The sequence below is a fragment of the Puma concolor genome, chromosome E2 (assembly GCF_028749965.1).
Source record: "Puma concolor isolate L17-30 chromosome E2, mPumCon1.1.hap2, whole genome shotgun sequence".
NCBI lineage: Eukaryota > Metazoa > Chordata > Mammalia > Carnivora > Felidae > Puma > Puma concolor.
In genome coordinates this window covers 43582590-43608354 of record NC_141681.1, presented here as the reverse complement: position 1 = coordinate 43608354, position 25765 = coordinate 43582590, and the positions used below count along the sequence as shown (strand labels likewise).

The following is a 25765-nucleotide window of genomic DNA, read 5'->3' as shown; positions in this document are numbered from 1 at the left end:
ATATATAATATCTGTACAATAAGAAATACAGTTTAAAAGCCCAATAAGACAGTGGGTATGAGATAGATTAGCATAAGTAAAACTCAGTTGTCAGGTTATCCTGAATCCTTCAGAATTCAGCATTCACTATGGTCACATCCAGCTGGCCATTAATGTGGCAGCTTCCTAAGAGAATCCTTTTTTTGTTTTATCTTGGAAATTGAGGCATGCTAATTTGTTAGCAATAACAAAGTAATCGTTGAGCAAAAGTAATTCTTAGATGCTTTTGTTTTCACCAAGAAAAACTGCATCAAGTCAAACATTTGTCATGGGCTGTTTTTGTTTTATTAAAATTAATTTCCCTTGTTTAAATTATTTTTTTTAAATTTGGCTACCAGAACATTTAAAATTACACATGGGCCCACATTACATTTCAACTGAACAGCACTGGATATATTTTCGACAAGAGTAAAGAGATCCTAGATAAAAGTCTGAGATACAATAAGAAATGAAGAACAAAGACAGTAAATATGTGGTTAAATTTGGACAAAGATAATTGTGTAAATAATAATAATAAGGATTTGGGGACCAAAAAACAAGAGAGAATTAAAATATGTGGCAACAATAGCCTGTAAGCCTGGGCGAGGGACAATTAGGGTTAAAGTGATCTGTGGTCATGGATTATTCTAGAGGAGGGTAAAGATCTGGACCAAATTAGCACTGGGTAAGTTAATTATACATCTTAAAATATCTAGGGATACTTATAAAAGAATGTAGAGTATATAATTACCTAACTAGTAGAGGAAAAGAATGGAAATCAGAAGATAGAAAAGTGTTCCTTAAAAAAAGAAAAAAGACAAGAAAAGAGAGTAAAGGGCAGATAGCATAAACCAAGATTTTAGAAATAAATCTATCTGTATATAAAATTACAACAAATATAAATTGAGTAAATGTTACAGCTGAAAGACCAAGATTATTTGACTGGATTTTAAAATTATTTCAGATATTAGCCATTTGTAAGAGACACATTTAAAGCCTAATTATGTAGAAAGATTGAAAACAGAAGGATGATAAAAGATATATAAGGCAAATACAAAAAAAAAAGATAAATAGTAGATAAAATAGACTTTAAAACAAATAAAAAAATCACTAGGACAGATCATTACACAAATTGTATTATGCAGTAGCCATCTGGCCACGTGTTTTCTCCCCCCGTTAACATTATGGTTTTGAGGCTTAGCTGGTTGATATGAGTTTTATATGCATACCAGCATTCCCTGTTGGATCCACCATTCCCCAGGAATTTATGAATATTGGGATTCCTATATTGACATGTAGGTTCCAATGGGTATAGAATACAGTTTATTATATTATTACACACCCCCCCCCCCACTGGAAAAGAAGGAAAGTCGGAAAGCCTGAGAAAGAAGGAAACCCTGCCATTTGTGACAACTTGGGTGAAACTTGAAGGCATTATGCTAGTGAACTAAGTCAGACAGAGAGAGGCAAATATTGTATGTGTTCACTTATATGTGGAATCTAAAAAAGTCAAACTCAGAGAAACAGGTTGTTAACCAGGGGCTGGGAGGAGAGTTGGGGAAAATGGAAAGATATTGGTGAAAGGATACAAACTTCCAGTCATAAGTTAGGAAGCTCAGTTATCTAAGGTACTTTTGGTGATTATAATGAATAATACTGTATTATATACCTGATAGCTGTTAAGCAAGGAGATCTTAAATAGTCTCATCACAAAAAAGAAATGGTAGTTATGTGATGGGATGGAGGTGTTAGCTTATGTTATGGTGGTAATCATTTTGCAATATATAAATGTATCAAATAATCCCATTTTACACCTTAAACTTAATACAATGTTATATGTCAGTTACATCTCAATAAAGCTGGAAAAAATAAAGAAAAGATTGAAATGATAAAAAAGGATATTTCCAGAAGGAGAAGACCTTGGATTTGGTCTAGAGTGAAAAAGAATCACTGGGTGGGGGTGGCTCTGGTTTTTGTTGTGGATAGGAGGTGAGGTTGAGGGAAGATTCCAGAAGGGGGTGCTTATTTGAACTTCCTTGCCAGCACCAAGGGAGGGATTGCCCTGGCTTTCTTATAGCTTGGCCTAGATGTGAGGCAAAAGGGAAAGGAAGTATGTTGGGGCTGGAATACTGTCAGATTCTGGGGCACCTTCATGGCTTAGTCGGTACAATGTCCAACTCTTGATTTTGGCTCAGGTAATGATCCCAGGATTGTGGGATTAAGTCCTACATTGGGCTCCACACTGAGCGTGGAGCTTGCTGAAGAATCCCTCTCCCTCCCCCTCTCTCTCTCCCTCTGTACTCTCCCTCAACTCTCTATCTCTCCCTGAAATAAAAAATAAAAAAATTAGATTTTGTCACTGTACTCGTAGATCTAATTTATTTATTTTAACTGGTACATAGCATTCTATCATCTGATTGAAAAAAACAACTTATTTTTCAATTATTCTACTGATAGACAATTATGTATTTTATACTTTTTTACTATTAGAAACAGTTCTGCAGTGAACATCTCTGTACAGAATCTTTGCAAGATTTTTTTTGTGGGGGAAATGCCAGGATTTGGAATTGCTGGCTCAGAAGGTGTCCTGATTTTCAGGTGTACTAGACATTGCCAGATTGTTCTTCAATGTAACTTACACTTCTTTGTCTGGAAGGAGGGAGTTTGCACTTTGTTCCAAAGGTGGGGGGAGGCCATTGGGCTGGGGGAATACTCTCATCTGAATAATGAAAAGGTAACCTGGGGGGTGGGTGGGTGGTGAGTAGGAGTGAAAAGGGGGACAGGTACAAGGCTATTATGATCATCAGGGTGAGAGTCCAGACTGCCTTGGATTGGGGGTGTCACCATCTCCTTGGGGAGATGGTGACAAATGGTGGAATTCAGGATATACTCAAGACAGACGTCACAAAACTTGCTGATAGATTGGATGTAGGCTGTGATAGAATGACTCCCTAGTTTGTCGTCTCATTGCTAAATTGGGGAAGACGGGACAGTAAGGGGACTAGGGGCATCTTGAGTTGTTTTGGCCATGTTAACTTTGAAATACCTGTTATCCACGCTGGCAGAAGTGTGCAATGGGCAGTGTGCTATGCATCCTGGGAGCTTGGGGGAGGAGTGGGGGCTGCAGAACTACGTTTAGGGTCCTATTTAAAGCCCCAGGCACAGAAGAGATTCCCTAAGTGTATATATAGAGAGAAGAGGTTTTCAGACTGAGCTCTGTAGAACTGTAACAGAAGCTGGGAAGGGGAAGAAACTCTAGCAGGGAAAACAGGGGCGGAGGCCAGCAAAAACCGAAATAAAACCAGGAGAGTCTGGTGAGCCAGGACCCACATGAAGACAGTACTTTAAGCAGAAGGGAAACTCACTGTGTCACATGCTGCTGATAGATAAAGATGAGCTCTGAGAACAGACCACAATCATCTGGTTACTTTTTAATCTTTGATTTTACTATATTTTGGTACCTTAATTGTAGTACTCAGTCTTTGTTAATATTCAAAGGGAATATTTGGGGAGGGAGAATCCAACCCACCCTGCAACCCCCATTCCATTCTAGGGATAACATTAGACCAAGAATGGAAAAAAATTAAAGAATGAAAAAATGCTGGAGGGCTTGTATCTGTTGGTAGCCATTTAACCTACACCATAGTGGCATCCTGGTGTCAAGCAGCTGTGTATATTTTTAAAAAGCCCATCCGAATGCTCTAGAGGGCCTTTTATATCATGAGTTAGAACTGCCTGGGAGATCTGATTGGCTCAATTCCACAAAGAGGGTTCCAATAGGTTTTAAAGCCTTCTGTCTCATTTCTTTGTGCTTTTGTTATTAGCTCAATAAATAATAAATAGAGGAATTACCCAGTCACTACTTTGCTTATTTATCAAGCCAAGTTCATGTTTTAATAAATTACCATTTTGGGGGTAATATGCCTGTAATTAAAACATAGCATTATGTTTACTATAGTATTTGTTTCTTCACCCATACATATTTTCTTCAGCTATAGTTTTTGCCAGGATGTTTGTTCACTGATTGCTTCTCTGGTCCCATTCCTGTGATGTCTTCTAGTAAAATGTTTGCTTTCTCCCTGAATTATTGCATGAAGAAAATTAATATTTCCTTTTCTCTGGCCCTTAAAGTAAGAAATGATACACCTTTTACAAAGATGTCTAATTTTTCTTTTTTCTTTTCCTTTTTTTAAAGCATAATGTTCTTTGGCTACTATCATGTTTTAGTTTTGCCTTTTTAATTTTTTTAAATGTTTATTTATTTTTGAGAGAGAGAGAGAGAGAGAGAGAGAGAGAGACAGAGCATGAGTGGGGGAAGGGCAGAGGGAGAGAGAGAGGGAGACACAGAATGTGAAGCAAGTTCCAGGTTCTGAGCTGTCAGCACAGAGCCCAATGTGGGGCTGAAACTCAGGAGCTGTGAGGACATGACCTGAGCCAAAGTCGGACGCTTAACCGACTGAGCCACCCAGGTGCCCCATAGTTTTGCCTTTTTAATGGCTACCCATATTTTTATGGAAATGTTGGGTTGAACTGTGTGAAATTGGCTGATATTTGACCATTTTTTACTACAGAATGGGCAATTTCAGATGGTTCAACCTAACCTAATACTTTTGTTTGCTTTAGTAATATTTCTTAACACTCACTCGACCTTTTAAATTTTTTTTTTTTTCAATGTTTATTTATTTTTGGGACAGAGAGAGACAAAGCATGAACGGGGGAGGGGCAGAGAGAGAGGGAGACACAGAATCGGAAACAGGCTCCAGGCTCTGAGCCATCAGCCCAGAGCCTGACGCGGGGCTCGAACTCACGGACCGCGAGATCGTGACCTGGCTGAAGTCAGACGCTTAACCGACTGCGCCACCCAGGCGCCCCCTCACTCGACCTTTTAATTAAATGTCTGGCTTTTAGTTGTCAGAGGTGAATTTGACTAGAGCTTGGGTACTTTTTTGATCTGGGCTGCTCTCTTTTCTCAAGGGAATGCGTTCTTGGCTTCCTCACCCCACACTTTGACTTTTTAGGACCGCAGGCCGCATATTACACTTGAGCCCTCTCGCACTATGCTCTGATATTGCTAAACCCCGCATAGACGTAGCAATGAGACTTCACTTTTAAGTGAAGAGTTGGATCTGCATATGAGTGTGGAAGGTGTGTTTTAGTTTATAGCCTTGTGGGTATTTGCAAGTCGTTTTCCATTTTACTGCTGGTCTTGGCCTGGGTGAGGGTACCTTGCAGCTGGCCTTCCCGCATCTCTCTCATGCACTACCTTCTCCACCCTCCGGAGACATGTCCTACACATTCCGCCCCTGCTTTCTTCCTCCTCTGCCTTCTCTGCTGGCTCCTTATTATAGGTCCCTCTTCTTCTTGGCAATGTAATAATAATGGTAATAAAATAACTTCCATTATATGGAGGATTTTGTGTCAGACACTCTTTTTCTTTTCTTTTTTTCTGTGTACTGTTTTATTTATTTATTTATTTATTTATTTAGTTTTTTAAAATTTACATCCAAATAAGTTAGTATATAGTGCAACAATGATTTCAGGAGTAGATTCCTTAGTGCCCCTTACCCATTTAGCCCATCCCCCCTCCCACAACCCCTCCAGCAACCCTCTGTTTGTTCTCCATATTTATGAGTCTCTTATGTTTTGTCCCCCTCCCTGTTTTTATATGTTATTTTTGTTTCCCTTCCCTTATGTTCATCTGTTTTGTCTCTTACAGTCCTCATATGAGTGAATTCATATGATAGTTGTCTTTCTCTGACTGACTAATTTCACTTAGCATAATACCCTCCAGTTCCATCCAGTTGCAAATGGCAAGATTTTATTCTTTTTAATTGCTGAGTAATACTCCATTGTTTATATATACCACATCTTCTTTACCCATTCATCCATCTATGGACATTTGGGCTCCTTCCATACTTTGGCTATTGTTGATAGTGCTGCTATAAACATGGGGGTGCATGTGTCCCTTTGAAACAGCAGACTTGTATCCCTTGGATAAATACCTAGTAGTGCAATTGCTGGGTGTAGGGTAGTTCTATTTTTAATTCTTTGAGAAACCTCCATACTGTTTTCCAGAGTGGCTGCACCAGCTTGCATTTCCACCAGTGGTGCAAAAGAAATCCTCTTTCTCTGCATCCTCGCCAACATCTGTTGTTTCTTGAGTTGTTAATATTAACCATTCTGACAGGCATGAGGTGGTATCTCATTGTGGTTTTGATTTGTATTTGCCTGATGATGAGTGATGTTAAGCATTTTTTTCATGGGTCGGTTGGCCACCTGGATATCTTTGGAGAAGTGTCTATTTATGTCTTTTGCCCATTTCTTCACTGGATTATTTGTTTTTTGGGTGTTGAGTTTGATAAGTTCTTTATAGATTTTGGATGCTAACCCTTTATCTGATACGTCGTTTGCAAATATCTTCTCCCATTCTGTCAGTTGCCTTTTAGTTTTGCTGATTGTTTCCTTCACTGTGCAGAAGCTTTTTATTTTGATGAGATCCCAGTAGTTCATTTTTGCTTTTGTTTCCCTTGCCTCCAGAGACATGTTGAGTAAGAAATTGCTGCGGGCAAGAGCGAAGAGGTTTTTGCCTGCTTTCTCCTTGAGGATTTTGATGGCTTCCTGTCTTACGTTGAGGTCTTTCATCCATTTTCAGTTTATTTTTGTGTATGGTGTAAGAAAGTGGTCCAGGTTCATTCTTCTGCATGTCGCTGTCCCGTTTTCCCAGCACCACTTGCTGAAGAGACTGTCTATTCCATTGGATATTTTTTCCTGCTTTGTCATAGATGAGTTGGCCATATGTTTGTGGGTCCATTTCTGGGTTCTCTATTCTGTTCCATTGATCTGAGTGTCTGTTTTTGTGCCACAGACACTCTTTTCTACTTGTATTTGCTTATTTAATCTTCCCAATAACCCTCTGGTCATAATAGGTACCATTAATATACTCAGAGGTGAGCAAAACCGGCTACATACTTTGTAGGGCCCAGTGCTACATGGACAGAAACAGTGTCTTTTTTGGTGTTGTGTCTCCTGGACATGACATTAGGTATGTGTTAGATCAATGCTAATTGTGTTGACTTGAATTCAGGACTGGCCTATATAGGGATATGATGATAATTTAACTGGAACAGGAGAAGAGTTGAGCATTTAAATCGTATGAAGAGTTTCAAGAGAGGGATGGCAGATCATCAAACCAAACACAGAGCCCTTCTAAATGTGGGGCCTTCTGCCACAACAGGTCGCAGGCCAATGAAGCTAATGAGGAACCTGAAACAGAAGGAGGTCAAATGAAAGTCTTGCATTATGATAAGATGACCTTGCATTAAACCCAGGTCTGCAGCATCCCAAGGCCACTCGTCTAACTGCTCTGAAGCCCTGTAGGAATCTCCTGATCAGTCTCTCTTTCTCTAGTCTTTCCCTCTTCCTTTCAACCAATGGAGTGGTCTTTCTGAAACTGAAATCTGACCACAGCACAGTCCTGTGGAAACCTCTTCTGAGCCACTGCCTTTGAGTAAAGCCTTCACTCCCTGACACAGAACCCAGGACCACAGAGGATCTGGCCTCCACCAGTCCCCTGACCAGTTCCCAATCGCATTCCCTCCCCACATGCACCACATATGCTTTGGTCACCCTGACCTGCTGGAAGATCTGGAACAGGCCCTGTTCTTTCTCACTTCTTGGTTTTTCACGTGCTCGTTTCTTTACCTGACATCTCCCTACCCTCAGGTCTCTAGCAAATTCATACTCATTCTTGACTCTCCAGTGCAAATATTTCCTTCTGTCTGAAGCATCTCTGACTCACTCTAGCAGAGCTGGTACCTTCCTCCCATGTGCACTTTGTGCCGTTAAATCACGTGTGTCCGGGTGCCTTATTGCAGTATGTGTAGTCATTTGTTTTTCGTGTCTGTCTCAGGCTACATTGAGCTCTTCATGGGCGGAAATAGTGTCTTCTTTGGTGTTGTGTTTCTTGGACATGACAGTAGGTATGTGTTAGACCAATGCTAATTAAATTCAGAACTATATATCCTATATAGGGATATGATATATCCCTATCCATATCCTATATAGGGATATGATAATAGTTTAACTGGAACAGGAGAAAAGTTGAGGGCGTTGGCTATTGGCAACAGACCCAAAGTGTCATCAGGCTGAAAGGATGAAGGTTAGATGGGTACCTATAACAGTTGTATGTTTGTGCTCAGCTGGGACCAAGGACAGGTGTGAACAGAAGCGTCTAAGCCTTTCGCTGCCACGAGGTCACACCGGATCATGGCACATGAGCCCATCAGTACCTAGGATGGTCCTTTGGAGAAACTGTGGGAATCTCCTGTCCCTTGAGGTCACCGTGGGGGAAGAGAACATACTAGTTGCTCAAATGCAGAGGGAAATTATTTTCTTTTCTTCTCCCCTTAGGTAATTAATTAATACTTCAAAGAGAATTTCAACTTTATGCAATGATTTATATTAAAGCCCTGAACAGAAAATATAAAAGCATCAGATTTGCTAAATAAACCTAAGTAATTAGCAGTCTAATCAGTATTTTTTAAAGTTTGTTCTTTTCTGTTTCATAGGTATGTGCTTTTCAAGTTTCTATTCTGCAGAGGCTACTGTGTATGTGAGCCTGGTGGCCTGACCATCATTATAAGCCTTAGAGTGTGTCGTCTACTGGTGAGGAAAAGGTAGGATTGTTTGTCTTGAAAAACCTTTTATTTTTTTTTAAATTTTTTTTTTTCAACGTTTATTTATTTTTGGGACAGAGAGAGACAGAGCATGAACGGGGGAGGGGCAGAGAGAGAGGGAGACACAGAATCGGAAACAGGCTCCAGGCTCTGAGCCATCAGCCCAGAGCCCGACGCGGGGCTCGAACTCCCGGACCACGAGATCGTGACCTGGCTGAAGTCGGACGCTTAACCGACTGCGCCACCCAGGCGCCCCTTGAAAAACCTTTTATAGGGGTGCCTGGGTGGCTCAGTCGGTTAAGCGTCCGACTTCGGCTCAGGTGGTGATCTCACAGTCCATGAGTTCGAGCCCCGCGTCGGGCTCTGTGCTGACAGCTCAGAGCCTGGAGACTGCTTAGATTCTGTGTCTCCCTCTCTCTCTGCCCTTCCCCTGCTCATGCTCTGTCTCTCTCTGTCTCAAAAATAAATAAAAACATTAAAAACAAATTAAAAAAAAAAAAGAAAAACCTTTTATAGGTGCTTTTGTGATCCTTATCCTGGGAGTATCCTTCTCCTTTCCTTCAGCATCTTTCACTGAAAAGCCTTATCTTAAAAAGATGTTTATTCTTAAGCTAGGTCACAACTATGTAGAAAGCTTTTACCAAACTTTTTTTTTTTTTTTTGAGAGAGAGACAGAGAGAGCAGGGGAGAGGCTGGGGGGGGGGGGTGCGGGTGGGGAGAGAGAGAGAGAAAGAGAGAGAGAGGGAGGGAGAATCTTAAGCAGGCTCCATGCTCAGTGTGGAGCCCGATGTGGGGGTCTATCCCATGAACCATGAGATCATGACCTGAGCTGAAATCAAGAGTTGGATGCTCAACTGACTGAGCCACCCAGGTGCCCCTACCAAACTCTTTTGAAGGTGTGATTCTAAACATTTGTCTTGCTCTATTTCCCGAAAAAAGATTTGAATTTTTGTCTTTCTTCCTTCACCATGTAGTCACATGGACCGTTTCCCAGGGTCCCTGGCTTTGCTGTGTTTCAGGCACATTTGGAGTCAGGTTCTAGAAGAATGTGAGCAGGTCGTGAGTGGTTGTCACAATCTGCTTGAGAAAGGTGTTGTCTGAATACAGTGGCCCTTATCTTTGTTTACATATGTGTAGTTTCTCTGTAGTCTCCCTCTTTCTCTTGTTCTCTCTGTCTCTCTTGATATTTCCATGGATATTTAGAAAGCCTTGGATTTTTGTCCTAATGGCTACCTTCATAGTAATACCTTTGTATAATACCTTAAATACCCACCCCCTTTTTGGTCCTGTGTATTGAGTTCCCTACCAGGAGCAATGTTTTAAATAGCTTATAAATCTTTTCCATTTCTTCTCTCCACTCCCGCCTTTGATTTAAAATAAAAATTATTTTACTCATAGTTAATACCAATAAAGCAATTGGTGAGATTCTTCTTCTATATATGCTCCCCTCACTTCTCTCATTTTTCATAGTTGTATTTTTTCTGCATTGTCAATGTCACATACTCTCCTGGCACCTGTACCCCCATCACTTGGTCCTGGTTCAATAGTTAAATAGTGCCCACCATGGGTCCATTGCCAACCCTCTCCAATCATTTCTTAGCTATCTGAAGTTTGTGCTCTAGTAGATGCCTTCAGGAAAGGCTCATGGGAACAATGTTCCCTGAATCTCCTGTATGTATGTATGTATGTATGTATGTATGTATGTATGTATGTATGTGTTTTCAAACAATAACAGACTTACAGAAAAGTCAGAGCACCAAACCAAGAATTTTTTCCCCTACAAATCATTTGAGAATAAGTCACTCACCTGATGCTTTGTCATCCCTGAATACTTTAGTGTGTATTTCCTACAAAAAAGACATTCACCTGCATATTCTTAATGTTAAGAAAATTGCATTGACACATTACTAACATCTAATACTCAGACACAACTCAAAGTTTCACCAAGTGTTCTGATAACACCTTTTAAAGCAAAAGGATCCACCGAGGATCATGTATTGCATTAAGTGGTCACTTCTCTTTACCTCCTTCTATCTGGAACAGTTCCTCAGACTTTCCTTGACTTTAATACTTTCCAAGATAACAAGCCAGTTATTTCATAGAATGTCCCTCAAATTGGGTTTGTCTGATGCCATCTGATGATTAGAGTCAGGCCTTACATTTTGGGGGAGAATACTACAAAAGTGATACTGTGTTCTCAGATGTCACACAATTTTGATTTGTCCCATTACTCATGTGTTCACTGTGATCACTTGATTAAAGTGATATTTGCCAGGCTGCTTTGCTGTAAAGTTACTCTTTCCCTCTTTGTAGTTAATTAGCACTTTGTGGGAATGTACTTTGAAAATATGTAAATACTCTATTCCTCATCACATCTTCAATTCATTCATTCATTCATTCATTCATTCATTCATTTATATCAGACTTAAGGTTTCCTATTTCATTTGGTGGATTACATTCCATTACCATCATGGTTTATTTTGAAGCCCAAACTGTCCCAGATTTTGTCCCACATTTACATCTATGTCTGTCTATTATCCATTCATCATCCATCCATCCTGTCATCCATCCATCCATCCATCCATCCATCCATCATTCATCTATCAATCAGTCAACCAATTAATCAATCACATACCTATATATCTAACTGGAATCACATCAATACCTCCAATTCCAATTCAGTGCCACAAAGTTTTCTTTATATTTCACTCCTTTTCCACATTTGCATCTCTTTTCTTCAACAGTGAGACTCTGGTTCCTATTTTGCTTCATATCATAACTTATTTTTTCAATTCTCCTGCAAGTAACAGATGCCCCAGCTTAACTACTACTTTCACCTCTTGCATGGATGCTCTTCTTACTCTGCTTGGGATCTCACTCCCATTTCAGGATGTCCCCTGTGTGGATGCCCTCTTACCCCACTCAGGCATTTACCTATGCCCTGTGCCCCATCATCCTACTTGGCCTCTGACTCCCTGTACTGGGGTGCCTCCCCACCCTCCCTCCATATACATTGATGCCTCCTTCCCCTGCTTGAGCCTTGGCACCCCAAGCCACATTGTCCTTTGCATCCCAGAGTCTAAACACTCTGACTTTCTATGTCAGGCTTCACCCCTTGTGCTCCAACGTGTCACAACATGCCTCCCTTTTGTCAGTGTCTTCCTCTTCCCACTCAGACTCTGCTAGGCACCCTCCTCGTGAATGCCTTCCTTAGCCCACTTGGGCTTTTGCATCCCACTTAGGTCATCATGGCTACTTCTTGACTTCACCCCCACCCCTTGTGCAGGTGACTACCTTGTTTTCCCCTACCTACTGGCCAAGTTAGGACTCCCCCATTAGGAAAGAAAGGAGGAAGATGAAGAGGGAAGAGCTGATATATGATATCTTTTGTGCTCATGACAAATTTGTCTGTTACTTTATACTTGAAAGGTATTCAGGATATAATCTTTGGTGAACATTATCTTTCCCAGAGAATCTTAAATATGCTACTTCTGTGTGTTCTGGCTTTGAAGGTTACTGTTAAAAAGTTTGATGCCAAGATGATTTACTCTTCCTTAAAGGCCACTTTGTCTTGGAGTGCCAGGGTGGCTCAGTTGGTTAAGCGTCCAACTCTTGATTTCAGCTCCCAGGTTATGATCTGTTTGTGAGTTCGAGCCCTGCATTGGGCTCTGCACTGACAGTGTGGAGCCTGCTTGGGATTCTGTCTCCCTCTTTCTCTGTCCCTTCCCTGCTTGGTCTCTACTCTCTCAAAATAAATGAAAATAAACTTTAAAAAAAAGTCACTGTGGGGCGCCTGGGTGGTGCAGTCGGTTAAGCGTCTGACTTCAGCCAGGTCACGATCTCGCGGTCCGGGAGTTCGAGCCCCGCGTCAGGCTCTGGGCTGATGGCTCAGGGCCTGGAGCTTGTTTCCGATTCTGTGTCTCCCTCTCTCTCTGCCCCTCCCCCGTTCATGCTGTGTCTCTCTCTGTCCCAAAAATAAATAAACATTGAAAAAAAAATTAAAAAAAAAAAAAGTCACTGTCTTTTTGCCTGAATGCTGACAGGTTTTTTCTTCTTTATAGTTCCATTGTTTTAGTAGAATATGTCTCAGTGTTGACCATTCTGGGTTGATTTTCTCAGGTACACAGTGTGTCTTATAAATATGAAGGTTTGAGTCTCCTATTTCAGGGAATTTTTTGAATTATACTTTTTTTTTAAAGTGTTTTTTCAGTTCCATTGCTTTGATTTTCTTCCCATGCATATATTGGCTCTTTTTTGCTTGTCTTCTATGTCTATCATTTTTCTCTTATGCTTTTTATTCCTTTCTTAATTTCTCTTCTAGTGTACTTTTTTTTTCACATATTCATAAATTTATATTCTTACTGTACTTTCTGTGGTTTCTGGTCATTCATTTAGGTTTATTCTTCACTCCTGAATTTTTTTTCCCTTTTATTTAGAACTGTTTCTGAGCTCTGTCAACTCCTTTCATATCTGCTTCGTGTCTGGCCATCTTTTTTTTTTTTTTTTGCTATTTATTTACTTATTTATTTATTTTTTTAATTTATACCCAAATTAGTTAGTATATAGTGCAACAATGATTTCAGGAGTAGATTCCTTAGTGCCCCTTACCCATTTAGCCCATCCCCCCTCCCACAACCCCTCCAGTAACCCTCATATGTTATATATGTGTGTATATATATTCTCCATATTTATGAGTCTCTTATGTTTTGTCCCCCTCCCTGTTTTTATATTATTTTTGTTTCCCTTCCCTTATGTTTGTCTGTTTTGTCTCTTAAAGTCCTCATATGAGTGAGGTCATATGATTTTTGTCTTTCTCTGACTGACTAATTTCACTTTCATAATACCCTCCTGTTCCATCCACATAGTTGCAATGTCTGGCCATCTTGTTTCTGAGCTTTCTTAGTTCTCATTTATGCTGCTCTTTCATAGCTTCTACTATTGTCTTAATTTTATTTAACTCATTTTGAAATATTAGCTCACTGTTTTCATCTGCTTTGTAGTCATATTATTCTGGTTAATATTTATTTTCTAAATTATGTATGTGAACCATTTTTCTCTCTTTTTGATATATATATTTTAACGTTTATTTATTTATTCTGAGAGAGAGACAGAGCGTGAGTGGAGGAGAGACAGAGAGGGAGACACAGAATCTGAAGCAGGCTCCAGGGTCTGAGCTGTCAGCACTGAGCTGACATGGGGCTCAAACCCACGAACCACAAGATCATGACCTAAGCTGAAGTCAGATGTTTAATAGATGGAGCCACCCAGGCACTCCTCTTATTGATTTTTGAATGGGGGATTGACCATAATCTTTTTCTTTAAGTTTATTTATTTATTTTGAGAGAGAGTGAGAGCATGCATGCATGCGGGGTAAGGTCAGAGAGAGAGAGAGAGAGAGAGAGAGAGCGGCTCCCTCCTAATCCCAAGCAGGCTCTGTACTGTCAGCATGTAGCCGATGTGGGGCTGGATCTCACAAACTGTGAGATCATGACCTGAGCCAAAATCAAGAATCAGATGCTTAACCAACTGAACCACCCAGGTGGACCAACTATAATCTTTTTCTGTTGCTGAAGTTGTATTTTTAGAAGGAAGTTCATGTGTAGGTGTTGGGGGTTGGCCACAGTGTCTTTCTCTCCTTATTCTACCACAAAGTATTTAATGGTTCTTGTGCATTACTGTCTTCAGTGCTTTGTGATACTTACTTCTTCTTGTCCCCTTCCTGACGAGTATTTGAACTTTTTCTCTCTTTCATGCCCAGGTATCCTGCCCAGATCAACTTGGGCTCTACTGCCAGCTGTTTCTCTTCTCCCTTTCCAAAAGGAAGCTCCGCTGGGTGTTCCTGAGTGTCCTAATGGCCAGGTGCTCAGCACCTTTCAATCTTCCTTTAGCTGCCTTACTCTCACCAGTGAAGCCCCTCCCAGTTTTATCTGTTGTATCTGGATTCACACCTGAGTAGGAGCCCCTCCTTCTGGAACTGAGCACTACGTGTCATCTCTCAGTGGCCCAGCACTTAGACCCTGGGTTTCTCCAGTTTCTGGCCTGCTTTCATTCTCTTGAGGGTCTTAATGCTGTCAGTGGTTGCCCCCACCCACCTGTATTATGTTGTTGAGGATTCTTTGTGACCTAGTTTTGTTGATGACATTACCCATGGGTTTTGTCTCTTGCTATCCTACTCAATCTTTTAAGAGGGGATTTAGGGAAATTACAAAACCGCGCTGTCCACATTTGTATCTTAACCTCTCTCCTCTTTTTGTCTGTTTTCACAGCCTGGACCCCATCCATCTCTGTGTGCTTTTGATTAGAGTTTAAAGGAACTCTCTAAGGATCCATTCTATATAGAATGACTCATCTCATTCTCTAGGGATAGATTCTTGGCTCTTACTCCTGTTAGAGGTTTGGCTGTGCAAAGTCACGTGAGGGAGTGGTGAGCTCTCAGGTTTCTTATGAGGAAAGAGGAAAAGCCAATAGGATTTTTAGAACGTGATAAAAATTGCACATTAATATGTATGTGTATTTTGTTTTCTGTGGAGGTGATCATGTTGCAGTGTTTTACTACTAAAAAGCCTATTTAAAATAAAGGAAGCATCTTGCTTCTTTATGTTTTTGTCCTTTTTCCCCCTCTTATACATTAAGCCTATTTTATTTTACTTTTGCTTTATTAATTAAATGTAATATTTTTAGTAGCATCATGATCTAGAATTTTCTGATACACGTTTTATTCTGGGTCTGAGTTCAGAACTTTCCTTAGTATTAGGGTTAAAATTGGTCATAATTTTGTGTTTTGGGTTTAACTGTTGTCAGAGTCTAATTTAAAACCCTCAGTTTATTGCTGCTTTCCTGGCTATAGCAGTAGTGAGTGTTGTTTTTAGATATCTGTAAGAGATTACTAGTATCTTGTAAAGTATGATAACATAATCTTTGTATTATTTACTATAAATATGATTTCTTCTTATAAAGTATGACTTTGATCTTCAAAAGAGTTTGTCATGTTTATTGTACATTATGTAACTCTAAATTTTGATCTCAATTATGTGGCTGGAAAAAGCAAATCAGAAGAAATGAAGCTGAATGGAGTAGAAGAACCAGAGGCAAAAAACAGAATTTAGTCAAATGCATCAGACCAGGAATACAAAGTTGGTTTACCATTTAAAAACTAATCATTGTACTTCATTAGATCGACAGAAAGAAGAAAAACCATTTGATCATCTCAATAGACACCAAGAGGCAATTGATGCATTTCTAAATTAATTCAAGATTGAAACTCTTGGCAAATTAGGACTAGAAAGTAACTTTAACAGTCTCATAAAGAGGAGCAGCATTATGCTTAAAATATTGAAAAGTTTTTTCCGAAGATTGAGAAAAAGATGAAATTGTCCATTCGCACTGTTACTCATCAGTGAGCTGAAGGTTCTAGATAGAATTAAAGATTAAAAAGACAGCAAAAAGAAATAAATGATATGAAGATCAAAAGAAGAAAAGTAGGGGTGCAGAGACATGCTGTGTGAGAGATACTGAAGGAAATCCTTTAGGTTGGCACGAAAGGGCACTAGACGGTAACTTAAATCTATATTCCCATTCAAAAAGAGGGGGAAATGACAGGCACAAAAGAGCCACTGGTTCATAGCTGTTCTGAAATCCAGCCAGGCAAATGTAGGAAGTTCCATGATTAGGTTTCAAGGTCTGGGGATAATTATCTGTGGTTGTGATATTGTAAGAAATATATATTTTGTTTCTGTTCCAGGTTTTTGACATAGAGCCCTTAAAACCTTGTAATTTCCTGAGTGATAAGGAAACATCTTTTGGTCTAATATTCAGTCTTCAACCCTGGTTCTTAACACAAGAGCTTCTAAGACCTTTAGAATCTCTGGAATGATGAGTGTCTTTTGTATACTAATGAGATGACTGGGGGCTGGGGCCCTGTATCTAGAGCTTCAGGATGGGGGCTGGTCACCAGAAAGACCAAGGCATAATTAGAAGGTTGGAATTGTTTGTCAAATTCCCTGACCTCTGGGGAGGGGAAAAGGGCTAGAGATTGAGTTTATTGCCAATGGCAATTATGCCTACAGAGTAGAGCCTCTATAAAAGCCCTAAACAGTGGGGTTCAGAAAGCTTCTGGGTTGGTGAAGAAATCCACATCCCAGGAGTGGGGGCATAGCCCAAACTCTATGGGGACTGAAGTTCCTATCCTTGGGACCCATACAGATCTCACCCTATGTACCTCTTTGGCTGGCTGTTCACTTGTATCCATTTTTAAAAATGTTTATTTATTTTGAGCGAGCGTGAGCAGGGAAGAGTAACAGAGGGGAAGAGAGCACCGACTCAGGAGGAGAATGTGAGATCATGACCTGAGCCCAAATCAAGAGTCAGATGCTTAACTGACTGAGCCACCCAGATGCCCCACTTATATCCTTTATATTATCCTTATTATAATAAACCAGTAAATGTAGGTAAAGTGTTTCTGTGGGCTGTTACAGCAAATTATCAAACCTAAGGAGGGGGTTGTGGAAACCCCTGATTTGTATCTAAGTCAGTTGGAAGAAAGAGAGGCCCGAGATTTGCAATTGACATCTAAAGTGGGTCAGTTCTGTAGGATTGAGCCCTTAATTTGTGGGATGTGATGCTAACCCCAGGCAGATAGTATCAAAGTTGAATTGAATTATAGAGCATCCAGTTAGTGTCCTGAGAGTTGGAGAATTACTTCTTAGTGCAGAAAATCCCATATGTTTGGTATCAGAAGTGTGAGTAGAGAAACCATTTTTCCTTGTGTTGTGGAGCTCTGATCTTTGGAATCTTGGTTCTGTCTGTTAAGTCATCCTTCCCTTTTCATGAAAGATAGCAAGTGCTTAAACCTGAGTTTTATCAGCCTGCTTCCTGCCAATAGACTTTTGGGGTCCCACAGTTTCCTTTCATTTTGTGCCCTTTCCCCCTTTTGGTCTGTTCTCTTAGTTTCTACCGAAATAATTTTCTCAAGAAACTTTTGGGCCTTCCATGGATTTCACTTAGATTCACTCCATTATAACAAAGCCACACACACACAGATATTTTTGAGATCAGCCCTTCTCTACCCAGCGCTCCTGCCAAGAGGACTGGGAGACAATATCCTAAGCTCCTATAGGCTGTATCTATGGTTTGATTGAGCGGATCTGAGACTTGCCCTTCATCTCTTGAAGGGGCGCTTTGTGTGGTCAAATATCCTGACGTTTTTGCTCTTTCTGAGATTTAAGTGACAGGTTGTACGTTCACACCCCCAGCTTTTTCTGCATGGTATGCCTTCCTGACAGTGCTTGGGAATCATTTAGTAGTTATTTGCTATGTGGAAAGACTAAGAATTTAAAAAGTCATCCAGTTCTGGTTCCTTTTTACGTAAGACTTTTCCCCCTTATCTCTTTCCTCTCACATTGTGCTATAAGCAGCAAGAAGAAACCAGGCGGCACCTTTAGTACTTTGCTTGGAAATTTCCTAGTCTATCTAGACCAACTTGGTTATCTAACCAAATCAATTATTTACAAGTTCAGTTTTTCACATAACTGCAGGAGACCATGTAACTAAGCTTTCTGCCACTATGTAACAAGGATCCACTTCCTTCATTTTCTTTTCTTTTTTAAATATAATTTATTGTCAAGTTAGCTAACATACAGTGTATACAGCGTGTTCTTGGTTTTGGGGGTAGATTCCCATGATTCATTGCTTACATACAACACCCAGTGCTCATCCCAACAAGTGCCCTCCTCAATACCCATCACCCATTTTTCCCTCTCCCCTGCACCCCCCCCCCCATCAACCCTCAGTTTGTTCTCTGTATTTACATGTCTCTTATGGTTTGCCTCCCTCTCTGTTTGACACTATTTTTTCCCCTTCCCTTCCCCCATGGTCTTCTGTTAAGTTTCTCAAGTTCCACATATGAGTGAAAACATGATATCTGTCTTTCTCTGACTGACTTCACTTAGCCCAATACCCTCCAGTTCCATCCACGTTGTTGCAAATGTCAGGATTTCATTCTCTCTCATTGCCAAGTGGTATTCCATTGTATATATAAACCACATCTTTATCCATTCATCAGTTACTTCATTTTCTAAGAACATGTTCCTCGTTTCCTTCTGAGCTGTCACTGGGAATATCCTCCAAGTCCAAATTTCTACCAGCAGTCTGTTTAGGGCACTTTGGGATTTCTCTATGATGCTTGTCAGAATTCTTTCAGTCTCTGCCCACTACCTGGTTCCAAAGCCACTCCTACATTTTTAGGTATTTGTTACAGTAGCACCTTATTTCCAGGTAACAAAGCCTTTACTAGTTATCTATCACTGCTGTGCAGTAAAGGATTAGCTCAGCAGGTCTGGGTTGTCTAAACCTTGTATGTTCCAAAGAAAGGTCTGGTCCTTGCCTGGCTCCAGAGAGATAACTTGTACTTTTGAACATCCTACCTGTTAAGTGTTTTACCTGAAGCCGTGGGTCATGCCAGAGAGTTTGTGCTAACATTTTGATTTATGGTGGGGGCCATGGGCTACATAGTATGTATTTGCTCTCTGGTAGGGCTGGATATTGAAGGTCACACACCCAGGGAGTCAGCCATGCCTATGTGATGAACCTCCAATAAAAACCTTGGGTACCAAGCCTTGAATGAGTTTCCCAGGCAATACTCTGTGTGAGTTGTCACACATTGTTGCTGGGGAATTAAATGCTGTCCACGTGACTCCAGTGGAAGAGGGCAACTGGAAACCGGGATCTCTTCTGCACTCTGCTTCATGCATCTTTTTCCACTGCTAATTTTAATCTATATCCTTTAACTGTAATACACTCTAGCCATGATTGTAGTGGCTTTGCTGAATTACAGGAGTCCTTCTAGCAAATTATTAGGCCTGACGGTGGTCTTGGGGACCCCTGCACACAGCTGCATGACAAATTACCACAAATTTATTTATCCTTATTATTTTTTATTACATCAATTAACCCATTTATTATAGGCTAGCAACGTTTCAAGCCGTGGAGCTTCCACTGGTCTTTCAACTCCTTCAGTCTTCTGATGGCAGACTTTACTGTGACAGCAGAAGTGGTGCTGTGGGTCCAGGCACAACTTGCTACTGTTTTCATGCAGGAACCACAATGCCACATCCCCACAGCTCACGTTTTCATCTCCCTTTTGTCCCAGAAGGAGCAAGTACACTTGGTGTGCTGGCTTACTTCAATCTTCTTCACCATTTTCCTGAGGGAGGCACCATAATGGGTCCCATATTTACCAATGATTCCAACCTTCTAGGGGTATTTAGCCATGTCGCTGCAAACTAGGTCTGCGCCCAGAGAGCCAAATTACCACAGACTGAGTGACTTAAAAGAAAACACACTTGTTTTCTCACGAGAATCACGGAATTGGCTGGCCTGTGTTCTTGTCTGGAAGTTCAGCCGGGGAAGAATCTAGTTCCGAGTTCACACAGGTTGTGGGCAGAACTCGCTTCCTTGTGGCTGTGGGGCTGAGGGCCACAGCTTCTGGCAGGCTGTTGACTGCCTTCAGGCCCTGGAAGCTGCCCTCAGCCTCTGGGCAAGAAATTCCCATGGGCCTCATGGCCTTTCTTATTTCTTCACCGAGAGAGTCTCTCAGGTGAGTTTGATAGCAAGATGGAGTCTTACATTATATAATGTGATCATGGAGTGATATCCCATCACCTTTTACCATATATTGTTGATTTGAACCAAATCACCCACCTGCCCACATTCACAGGGAAGGACTGTTCAAGAGTAATATCAGATGGCGGGATTATTGGGGGGAGGGTCACCTTAGAGTGTGTCCAACACAAGTCTTATGAGGAGTTTCACTGTAAAGTAAAAGAAAAATAGGGCATCAGTCGGGGGTAAAGTAAGGTCAAAAACGTTGAGATGTGGAAAAATGTGTGCTGATGAGAGTGATTCAATAGAGAGGAAATAATTGATGAAATGATGTTTATGGGTCAGCCATTCTATTCTTTTTACTATTGAATGCAATAAAAATTCTTATTTTGTCTCTCCCATATCAGAAAATACCTGACTTATGGGCCTCATTCCCCTCAAGTTTTGGTAGGGAATATATATGCTAGGGACAGTTCAGGAAGCGGTGATCATTTAGGATATAGGAGAAAAGTCTTAGAGCTTATATTTTTATTCTTTTTATGCTACCCCTTGCCATTTTTTATTTTACATGTTTTATAATATACATGACATATTAGTACAATGTTACGAATAAGTTTTACATAAAATATCCATACATTTGGAGAGCATGTTAACATATTTTTTTTACTAATAAGATACCAAATAAAAAAGATTATAAAGTACTTTTCCATCTTAGAGGTTTGTGTTTGGGGAAAAGATTTCATTCTATTTAGTTTCTTCACAGAGTGATTTGAAGAAGTGATCACTTAAAATTAGTTTTCTGCTCAGGCCCTCACATTTATGAAAAGATATCATTGGATCATGACAAGGCACTGGTGACTTCAGGATGCGATGTGATTTTTAAACTTTCCCTTTTATAGCTTTTAAGGTTTAAAAATTATTCCTGCAGAACACTTTTGCTAATACAAAATATACAGTAATGTTTATATTTCAGTTCTTACTAGTTTCCCAGTTATTACTTACCAATAATTCTATTGTAGTAATAATGTGACGTTTGACTCAGGTTAGTTTGGTTGAATTTATGTTAAATACTGATGGTTGGGCCATTTTCTTAACATATTAGGGCCCTTTCCTGGCTTATAGCTAAGCCTACTAAGAAAATAATTTAGGCCCAAGAAGTTAGGAACTGAAGCAATTTTAATGAGAAAGAGTTTGGTACACTGCCTTGTATAATATTCCTGCTCACCGAAAGGATTCCGTAAAGACTTGGTATTTAAGACTTCACCACAGTGCCATTTTATTTGTCATTCTAAGACATACTCTGGGCCTCAAAACAGGTACTGCCACTGAAACACTCCTAGAGATACCCTGTCGATTGTGTGGTAATCTATTTGTCTGGGATGGCAACATACATCTTTCAGTCTCCTGAAATACATGCCTTTCAATCTTCAGCTTTTGAGTAGTTTTGCCTACAGAAAGACCCCAGTGCAGTGCCCCCTGCTGGTGAATGGCAGCTGAGAATTTGCATCATGTCAGTGATGGACAGAGTGGGTCCCTTTGCTGACACTGAGCCGGGGGGTGATGCTGAGCCTGCCAGGTCATTTTAGATCAGGTCATTAAAGGAACAGAAGGTCGAATCGATATAAAATGAGCAGCTCATGGTTTTCTCTACATTTTTTAGACATGTGATGATTTGCCATAGCTCAGTTTGGCTGATAGAATATGAACACTTCACAAACATGTTTGTATTTCTGCCTCTGTCTTAGTTCATTTAACAAGCCATTTTGCCCTAATTCTCAGGAGCTGTATTCTTGTTCAGTTGGGAAACCCAGCTTGAGCCTTGGCAGAGATTTTGTTTTATTTTATTTCATTATTTATTCTGGCAGAGATCTTAAACATGGAATATTTTTAGTGTTCATTTTGTTAAACAATTAGAAAAGCCCTTTAAACAAAAGGCCCTTTTCTTTTTAGTTTCATTGATAAGAATTAGTACACGTGTCCAAGTTTCTAACTGATGATAATCATATTAAATAAAATTAATTAAAATGAAGGACCTGATTAGCATTTAGATTATTTTAAATTTGGCATTTGGTGAGGGTGATTGTTTTATAATGAATAACTATAAAATTATTAATTTTGCCCCTATAGTAGGTGGCTCTAATATTTTTGTATACATCTGTGGTGGGCATGTCATGGCAGTGATATTTGGGTAGCCTTTCAATCACGAATGTAGTACATACTTCAGGATTTTAGTGTCTTAGGTTCATAAACAAGTGGCTTGTCTGCTTAGGTATTTCCAGTGAGGTAGGAGGTGTGACTTTCCTTATTTTGATGTTTTCACTGTGGTTTCATATTAGAATGTCCTTACTTGTAGGAACTGTGCACTAAAGCATTCCACTGTGGTGAAACATAGTATTTGCAGGTCGTTAACAATGATTTAAGGAAAGGGGCACCTGAGTGGTTCAGTTGGTTAAGCGTCCAACTTCGGCTCAGGTCATGATCTCATGGTTCGTGAGTTCGAGCCCCATGTCCGGCTCTGGGCTGACAGAGCCTGGAGCCAGCTTCAGATTCTGTGTCTCCCTCTCTCTGCCCCTCCGCTGCTTGCACTCTGTCTCTCACATTGTCTCATAAATAAATAAACATTAAAAAACACACACACACACACAAAACCCCCAATGATTTAAGGAAAATAAATTCTTCCTATTTTAAGTTGAGATTGTGTACAAATAAAGACAACAGGAGAAGGAAACTGGAAGGCAATGAGGCAGATAACTCTTTCTAGGAGTTTTATTATAAAGAAGAGCAAGGAGATAGGACAGCAGAGTGGAGAAAAAAGTACTAGACAGGGTTTCTAGGTTATGAGTACAAGACAAGCATGGAAGTTTGCATTAATCATCTAGGGAAGGTGGTAGCTTATACTCCAGTGATTTTCAAGCAAACAATTCACACTGGTTTCCAAGAACCTGTACTTTCCCAAATCAACCCTACTTTCAGGAAGAACTTTATACCTAAGATAGGTTGGGACTGCTGTATTTTCAGCTTCTTTTCTCTTTTCTGTGAATATAGAGAATACTTGTTACCACATTTGTTGAATGTGGTTTTTTTTCAACGTTTTTTTTTTTTTTTAATTTATTTTTGGAACAGAGAGAGACAGAGCATGAACGGGGGAGGGGCAGAGAGAGAGGGAGACACAGAATCGGAAACAGGCTCCAAGCTCCGAGGCGTCAGCCCAGAGCCTGACGCGGGGCTTGAACTCACGGACCGCGAGATCGTGACCTGGCTGAAGTCGGACGCTCAACCGACTGCGCCACCCAGGCGCCCCTGTTGAATGTGTTTAAAGCCAATTATTATTACCAATTAAATTTTCCTTTTTAGACCCTTAGACTATTTGGGTCATTCATGCAACAAACATTTGCTGAACTGACTCTGTGAAACAAGGAGATAGTTAGTGTGGGCATAAAATAGATATGTTCCCAGACCTCTTAGATCTTTTTTTTTTAATGTATTTATTTATTCTGAGAGAGAGAGAGAGGTCATGAGTGAGTGAGGGAGGGGCAGAGAGCGAGGGAGAGAGAAAATCCCAAACAGGCTCTACACCACCAGCAAGGAGCCCCATGTGGGGCTTGAACTCACCATGTGAGATCATGACTTAAGCCAAAGTTGGACGCTTAACCGACTGAGCCATCCAGTCACCTCTGGACCTCTTAGATCTTTGAGTCTAGTGGTGGCAGCTCGTATTAAATAATCATGAAACTGTGTTGAAGAGTGTGAAAAGAAAACATGGAGATTTAGATAGAATATAAAAGAAAACTTGAATTTAAAGTGGAGACTTAAGAAGCGCCTCATTAAGGAAGTGCCAGTTGAATTGTAACATAAAGGATGAAAAGGTCATAGCTGGGCACAAAGCTGAGAGGAGAGTGCCAAGACCCTGGGTGGGAAGGAGTGTGAGGAAGGAGTAAAGGAAGCCAGTGAGGTGAGGGCACACACAACAAAGGTGTGGGTGGCTGGAAGGAGTCAGTGAGAGGAACAGACATCAGATCTTTGTCAGGCTGATGATCTAAAGTTTCATCCTGCAATAGCATGAAGCCATCGACAGGTTTTACTAAAGGGGATGCCGAAATTAGATTTGTGAGTTGTTTTTATTTTTTTATTTAAAAAAGTGTTCATTTATTATTGAGAGAGAGTGGGCGTGCATGCAAGTGGGGGAGGGGCAGAGAGAAAGGGAAACAGAGGGTCCAAAGTGGGCTCTATGCTGACAGCAGAAAACCTGATGTGGGCTCCAACTCACGAACCATGAGATCATGACCTGAGCCTAAGTAAGATGCTTAACAGACTGAGTCACCCAGGTACCCCATGAGGTTTTTAAAAATGTTTATTTATTTATCTTGAGAGAGAAGAAAGATAGGATCCTAAGAAGGCTCCGTGCTGTCAGCGCAGATCCTGATTTGGGGCTGTGGGTCTCGAGCTCATGAACCATGAGATCATGACATGACCTAAGCTGAAATCAAGATTTGGATGATTAACCGACTGAGACACCCAGGCACCCCCGTGAGTTGTTTTTAAAGATCACTTTGATTGGTTTGTGGAGACTGGATTGTCAGAGACAGGTGTGGAGCAGAGAGATGAGAAGAGAGGCTGTTTCATTAACCTAGGTGAGAGATAAATGGCAGCTTATGCCACCGTGTTAGCAGTGGTACAGAAGAGAAGTTGACGGCCATAAATTTTTTGACAATAGAATTGATAGAATGTGTTGATATATTACATGTTTGGCAGGGAGATAAAATCAAAGAGATGACTTTGGATGTGGTCAAAGTAGAAAGAAAAGCAGGAGAGGGTGGGGTCATGGAAGCTGAGTATAGCTGAGTATCTATTGGATTAAGCAACATGGAGCCCACTTAGCAGGGCAATTTGGGTGGGTGTAGGAACAGAATCCACATTCCCACGTGTGGAATAGTGCATGAAGACTGGGAGGTGAAGCAATGGAGACCTGGTGTTGAGAGTCTTTGGAGAAGCTTGTCAGTGAAGGGGAGTAGAGAGAGAGCTGTAGCTGGCAGGGGAAGGAAGGTCAAGGATGGGATAAGATAGGCTGACTAAGGCAAGTCAGTACTCTGATGGGAATGATCATAGACTCACTGGCAAGGACCCCTTATGGGCAGTCTTAGCAGAAACACTGTGGGCCAATGATGAGTAAGGATGTTTTCCCCACCTTAGTCCTCCATGCAGATATCTACTGAGGCTCCACAGAAGCCCCCAGTGGAGGACACAGTCCCAAGTCAAAGGTGGACCCAGCCTCTGAATTGAAGGAGATTATTTCTGATACTTAGAGAATGATGGATCCTAACAGATGTTAAGGTCCCCAAGAAAAGAGGAAATGGCATGTCTTGCCACCTGGGTGTATGCACTGGAATTTGAATCCATTACACTTCTGTGGTATTTCCAGTAGTATTCTGTTATTTCTGCTGCCTAGACTCCTCCGCCACTTACATCACCCCTTC

The 25765-nt window shown here is 40.7% G+C and overlaps 1 long non-coding RNA gene and 1 pseudogene across 3 annotated transcripts in view; one reads left to right on the top strand and one right to left on the bottom strand.

Moving 5' to 3' along the window:
* LOC147573519 (uncharacterized) overlaps positions 1-25765 on the top strand; it is a 212039-nt gene that overhangs the window by 93744 nt on the left and 92530 nt on the right. The gene's annotated exons all lie outside the window — the stretch shown is intronic.
* On the bottom strand, positions 19627-19961 carry LOC112851251 (large ribosomal subunit protein eL43 pseudogene; annotated as a pseudogene).